General features: G+C 45.0%; 1 pseudogene; it reads left to right on the top strand.

Moving 5' to 3' along the window:
• Window positions 1-3798: 3798 nt before the first annotated feature.
• Window positions 3799-4208, top strand: LOC101030291 (interferon-induced transmembrane protein 3 pseudogene; annotated as a pseudogene).
• The last annotated feature ends 2729 nt before the right edge of the window (window positions 4209-6937 follow it).

The following is a 6937-nucleotide window of genomic DNA, read 5'->3' as shown; positions in this document are numbered from 1 at the left end:
TCCATCAGAGAAATCAGTTTGTGAGTTCCAAGCATGGCTGCTACTCTTGTCCCACAGCTTCTTCAGGAGAGAAGCCTACCCTTGGCTAAAGACCCTCATAGAAGTAGCCAGTGCTGAGTCTCAGGGTGGATCTCAGTCCATCCTCTTAGGGAAGGGAACCCTGGGGGCTTTTTCTTTTTTTAAGAGACAGAATTTCACTATGTTGCCCAGGCTGGACTTGAACTCCTGGTCTCAAGGAATCCTCACCTCGCACCGTGGGGATTATTTTAACTTCTAATAACAATACAAATATAAATATGAAAAGTATAGATATAATTGCATAGGCATAAAAAACACATGAAAAGCATATCCGCACATACAAAATATACACTTTAAAGGTATAAAGATGAATATCCTCTCACAAATCATCTGAGGGGTGCAGGAGTAGAAAAGTGAATATGTCACAGAAGTTGACAATGTAGTGTTGGGGTTAAGAAATGCAAGCCAGATAGCAGGGGTTAAACTCCTACTGTGCCCCTTACTTGCCATGGTACCTTACTGACTCTGTGACCTTAACCACTCTTGCCTCAGTTTCCTCCTCTCTGAAATGGAGATATAAATAGTTCCTACTTTAAAGGATGTTATGAGGATTAAGTGAGACAACATATGTGAAATGCACACAACAGTGCCTGGCATGTGAAGAGTGATTAATGAATGGTAACCACTAGTATTAGTTTTATCTGTAGGTGGTTGCACCTCTCTGGTGTGAAAGAACAGAGAGCTATTCTGCTTTTCTCTGGGAATGAGGGAGCACTGTAAGACCATACACGGGAAAAAGGACAATTAGATTGGATAACTTCCTAAATGATGTTTACAATCTCCCCTAGAGTATTTGGGGTTGGCAGGCATTCCCCATGGCCACCTGTGCACATATTACTGATACTTTATAGCCTGCTGTCTGATAATGCTGCTGTTGCTGACTTCTGTGTGCCAGGTATAAAAATTAGCCACATGGCTTTTAATCTAATGTGTGATGTATTAGAGACACTGCCATCACTGTACTTATTTGCAGTGGAAGCCTCCCAGTGGAACTTTAGCTGCTGGACTTTTCACTGAAGCTTCCAAAACAGGCAGTAAAGCCCAGGAATTATTGGCCTTTGCACAATACTGCCTGCTGTAACCTTCGAAATCACCATGGCCAAGAAGCCAGATACTTGCCAGTTGGCCTAAATGGTGTAACATTTCTCTTCCTCCTTTAGCTGGTCCATGAAGTAATGTCAAAGGGGCAGAGTTTGTTAGGATATTTCAGTCATAAGTCACAGAAAACCCGATTCAAAGAAGTTGAAACAAGACAACTAATTGGCTCACAGTATGAAAAGCTCAGGGAGTTGGCTGATCCAATGGCTCAGTGTTGAAAACAGGCCTCGTTCCTTTCTGCTTTTCAGCTCTGCCATCTGCAGTGTCCTCTTCATCCCGAGGCTGCCCCTCACGATGGTTGTAGCATAGCTGACTCCTGGCTGCATCCAGGCCTGTGCTTTCCTCCACATCCAGCAAAAGATTCTGGCCTAGCATTTTTAGCAAGAATTTGAAGCCCACAATGATTCAAGATGCTCAGGTCAGGGCCGGGCACGGTGGCTCACGCCTATAATCCCAGCACTTTGGGAGGCCAAGGCGGGTGGATCATGAGGTCAAGAGATCGAGACCATCCTGGTCAACAAGGTGAAACCCCATCTCTACTAAAAATACAAAAATTAGCTGGGCATGGTGGTGTGTGCCTGTAGTCCCAGCTACTCGGGAGGCTGAGGCAGGAGAATTGCTTGAACCCGGGAGGCGGAGGTTGCAGTGAGCCGAGATCGCGCCATTGCACTCCAGCCTGGGTAACAACAACAAAACTCCGCCTCAAAAAAAAAAAAAAAGAAAGAAAGAAAAGATGCTCAGGTCATATACTTAACCCCTGAACCAAGGATTACAACCCAGTCATTCAGGGGCCATCTCTGGCACTGGGGTTGGTTTAGCTACCTCTGAAACTCAGGGTCTATATGGAGAAACTAATATATAGGTAACCTTGGAAAAGAGGAGGGAGAAATGGGAGCTGGTGTAAAGCAACAAATGTCCTTCATAAGGATGATAGGATGATGTAATTTGGAAGTAATAGAGGGATGTATGCTTTTGAGGTTCTGTGATCTTAGATCTGTGTTCCCAAAGAGTAAATGAGAACTGTGATGTGTAATATATCAGGGAGGACTTCCATCCCACCGCAGGACACACTCACAGGAATCCATGGATATCTAGATATCATGGTGACTGGTATCTGAAAGATACAGCACAGCTCTAAGGACAGAATTTGTTTTAACTTTTTTTTTTTTTTTTTTTTTTTGAGACGAAGTTTTGCTCTTGTCGCCCAGGCTGGAGTGCAGGGGCACAATCTTGGTTCAATCACTTGAACCGCAACCTCCTCCTCCTGGGTTCAAGTGATTCTCCTGTCTCAGCCTCCTGAGTAGCTGGGATTATTTTTAGTAAAGATAGGGTTTCACCATGTTGGCCAGGCTAGTCTTGAATTCCTGACCTCCAGTGATCCACCCGCCTCTGCCCCCCAAAGTGCTGGGATTACAGGTGTGAGCCACCACACCAGCCTAGGGACAGAGTTTATTAACCCTTTCAGCAGCGAGAATTCATTAACCACCCCCACCCCCCACTCGCCTCCACTAGCACCGTCATGCTCATGCAGCAACTCTCCTCTCTGCTTCTAACCCTCCTTTTACGGCCAAGAAATTGTTTTCCTCTTTTTGGTTTTCTATACGTTTATTCATCTATTCTGGTGCCTTATAACCTGTAAGCCAGAATTTCAGCTTTCTCGTGACCCCTGTTTCCTCCTGGCCTCTTTGTGTGCATCTTTTCAGATTCTACTCTACCTACCAATTGCTCAATTCTATTGGTTTCCGGAAGATACAGGGCAAGAAAATCCCATAGCTAGGCTTTGAAAATAGGACAAGATTTCGAGATAGAGAAGACAGATGTGGCATTTCTTGGATAGAAAAACATACATTAAGATATTTCCAGCCGGGCGCGGTGGCTCAAGCCTGTAATCCCAGCACTTTGGGAGGCCGAGGCGGGTGAATCACGAGGTCAAGAGATCGAGACCATCCTGGTCAACATGGTGAAACCCCGTCTCTACTAAAAATACAAAAAATTAGCTGGGCATTGTGGTGTGTGCCTGTAATCCCAGCTACTCAGGAGGCTGAGGCAGGAGAATTGCCTGAACCCAGCAGGCGGAGGTTGCAGTGAGCCGAGATCGCGCCATTGCACTCCAGCCTGGGTAACAAGAGTGAAACTCTGTTTCAAAAAAAAAAAAAAAAAAAGATATTTCTGGGGCAGGAAGAAGGCTGATTCACCAGAGCAGCAGAAGGTGTTAAGAGAAAAATAAAGTTGGAAAGGTAGAGTGTCACTGATTATAGAAACTTCGGAAGTAAAGATATATTGAAGGCTTTTAAGCAAAGCACTCAGCTGGCCTCTTCATTATTTTTATAGGCAAAGTCAGCTTTGTGTGAACCCTTCTCTTTCTTTTACTTGAAAGCCAATATTTCTTGTCCCTAGTCTCTCTCCACTTGTTCTGTCATGCCAGTTCTCAGTAAACCCTCCTAGGCTGGAAATTAGAAGTAAGGGGCAACACTCACCTATAAGACATGAGTTACCATTGTCCTGTGAGAAGTCATACCCACAGTGCTCAGCCCTATCAGACTCAGTGTCCCCATTTTATAAGAAATCTGTCTATAGGAAGCATCCCAGCAACCCCACCACGGCCAATCTTCCCTGGACACCATGAACCACACTGTCCAAACCTTCTTCACTCCCGCCAACACCCACCATCCCCTGAACTATGAGACACTGAAGGAGGAGCATGAGGTGGCTGCGCTGGGGGTGCCCCACAACCCTGCACCCCCGACATCCACCGTGATCCACATCCGAAGCGAGACCTCCGTGCCTGACCACGTCATCTGGTCCCTGTTCAACACCATCTTCATGAACTCCTGCTGCCTGGGCTTCATAGCCTACACCTGCTCCGTGAAGTCTAGGGACAGGAAGATGGTTGGCGACCTGACCGGGGCCCAGGCCTATACCTCCATGGCCAAGTGCCTGAACATCTGGGCCCTGATTTTGGGCATCATCATGATCATTCTGATGATCATCATCCCAATCCTGATTCTGCAAGCCTATCAGTAGATCCAGAGGAATCACCCGGGCCAGGGACTCTGCCCGTGACCTGTCTGTCTCCCTGGTACTCCAGCTTCCATCCCTCGCCCTGCCCCCAGCGCATCCTGTATCAGTCCTTTACCCTCACACACTTTTCTACAGTCACGTTCAATAAAGTGCACATGCCCCTGAAAAAAAAAGAAAGAAAGAAAAAAGAAATCTGTCTATAAATTTTCCTTTGCTATCTTGAAATAAGATGTGTCTACATACGTGGTTGCTATGGGTTGAATTGTGTCCCTCTAGGAATTCAAATATTGAAGTCCTAACCTGTAATGCCTCAGAATGTGATCATATTTGGAGGCAGGGCCTTTAGGTAATTAAAATAAAATTTAGGTCACTAGAGAGGGCCCTGTTCCAGTTCTAGGGTGTCCTTAGGAGAAGAGGAAATTTGGACAGAGACAAGCACAGTGAGAAGGTGACGTGGCAACATAGTGAGAAGACAGCAATCAAGGCCTGTCCAGGAGACAATCCCAGAACAGATCCTTCTCCTTACAACCCTCAGAAGAAACCAATCCTGCTGACATCTTGATCTCAGACTTCCAGCCTCCAGAACTGCGAGCTAAGACGTTTCTGTTGTTTAGGCCACTTGGTCTGTGGTACTTTATTATGGTGGTCTCAGCAAACAAATACACTAATTATATATAATGCCTTTATTATAACATAAAGAATACATAAAAGGAGTGTAAATTACCATGAAATATATACAGTATTTCCATACATAAATGCTCAGGCACAACTGCACCAAAAGACATAATGCTTACATCAGTACTCTGAATGCAATAGCTATAAATCGCTGTGGAGTGATGGCACAAATGCAGGCTGACACAGCGTGCGGTGTTGGCAACACAAATACAAACGCTTAAGCAACATAACTGTTGGCACATAATTTTTGTGAACCAGTCTTGGTAGAGTTCCAAACAAAACAAGTAACAATCTTCCCTCATTTTGCATGGTAGTTGTATTCCCGGAAAATTCAAGAAATACATTGTATTTATTTGTAACACAAGGATAGGTTCTAGGTAAAGACAATTATAAGTAGGTATTTCATCTACATGAATGTCCTGTAGGACATTTGAAAGTCACATACAGTTCTTCATCTTCCTGTACATGTTGCAGGGGTCGGGAGGCCTAGCATCCCTGACCCATATCCCTCCATGCCAGGACAGTGTCATCATGACAACGAAAAATGTCTCCTTATTTCCAGAATATTCCCTAAAGGGGAGTATCACCTTTGTGATACAAGAAGACGAAATAAAAGATGTAATTTGTCGCTATCTTTTGGTGCAGGATCAGCCCCACCCTCCTCCGTATCAGAACTCCTCCTGCCTGGAGGAAGATAACTGGGGTCTTAGTAACATGGGACTACACAGCAGGCAAGGTCAAGTGACTTCCAAACTGGTTTTTAACACTGCCCTTAGGCTTCAGGTGGTGAAAGGCTCCTTGGTTGGTTTGAACTTCAGAGACCTCAGGGTACTCCAAGCTTGGTGAAATCTGGCCTCTGTGGCCATACCTGTCTCTGGATTTTTCTGTGTTTTGTGTGTATTTGGGAGTCAGAGGGTGTTAAGGTGATCTGTGATTGCTGTGATAGCCCCAGAGAATCATCCTGACAAATCCCACTGTTGACTCCCTGCTCCTGTTCCCAGACTGACGACCATTCATTGTTGGAGAGGTTCTACCAGAAGGTGTGATTTCTAACCAAAAGCAGGTCCTCAAAGTTGTACCAGATCCTTTTATTCCACTCGCCTCTACCCAGGCATGTTCCCTATGGTGTTCACTCTACCTATTCCATTCTTGTCACGCATCTAAGTTCCACTGTGTTGTCTCGTGCTCTCAATAATATTTTACTGAGACAATCAGCATTGTCCACAAAAACTTTCCTCTCTTCTGTTTCCAAATTTCTTTTCCTCTTATGTAACAGGAAGAAAAGTCTGCTAGTGCTGCCTGTTTCTCCCGCTTCCAAGGGAACTTGCTACACTGATTAAAGAGCTTCAGTTCCTTCCTTTCAACTGCCTCCTCCCGTCATGTTTGCCTGAAGATGTCCTGTCTGAGTTAGAACCCTTTGGCTGCAAATAGTAGAATCTAGCTTGAATGTACCATGGCCAGAAAAGGTGATTTGGGCTCTAGGAAAACAGGAGTGTCTCAAGAAACCTATAAGAATGCCCTGGGCCTCTGGAAAGAACTTGATCAAGAATTGCAAAGCCACCAGCACTCTTCTACCCACTTTTTTTTTTTTTTTTTTTTTTTTTTTTTTTTTTTTTTTTTTGCTACCATTTGCTTCATTTTTCTATTTCGAGTACACTAACTTCTTGTGGCTTCCTGTCCACATGGGTGGAATTCCAGTTCCAAGGGACAGACCCTAACTGGCCTACTTGGAATCAGGTCCAATCCCCTGGCCACGGAATAGGGGCATAATAGGAACTAATTTGATCTGCCTGCCTGAAACAACAAAACAACAAAATATCTGAAACAATTGGTTTTGGACACAGATGTCAGGTAGTGCAGGACAGTGATCTTCGAGAGAGGGGAAACAGGTGAGGTGAGCCTTAGGAGCCCAGATCACCATAGGAGAGAGTTTCCAGGCCTTCGCAGTACAAGGAAGTGGAGGCCAGGTAGAACTCAGTGGTCAACTTGAGCTGAGAAGTCCAGGAAAGAGTGGCTAGGCACAGCAGAACAGAGTACCAGAAGGAAAGGGCTGGAGAGAAAGAGA

The sequence above is a fragment of the Saimiri boliviensis genome, chromosome 1 (assembly GCF_048565385.1).
Source record: "Saimiri boliviensis isolate mSaiBol1 chromosome 1, mSaiBol1.pri, whole genome shotgun sequence".
In the NCBI taxonomy this organism is placed as follows: Eukaryota; Metazoa; Chordata; class Mammalia; order Primates; family Cebidae; genus Saimiri; species Saimiri boliviensis.
Note: the sequence above shows the minus strand (reverse complement) of the source record. Positions and strands in the feature narration are given on the sequence as shown.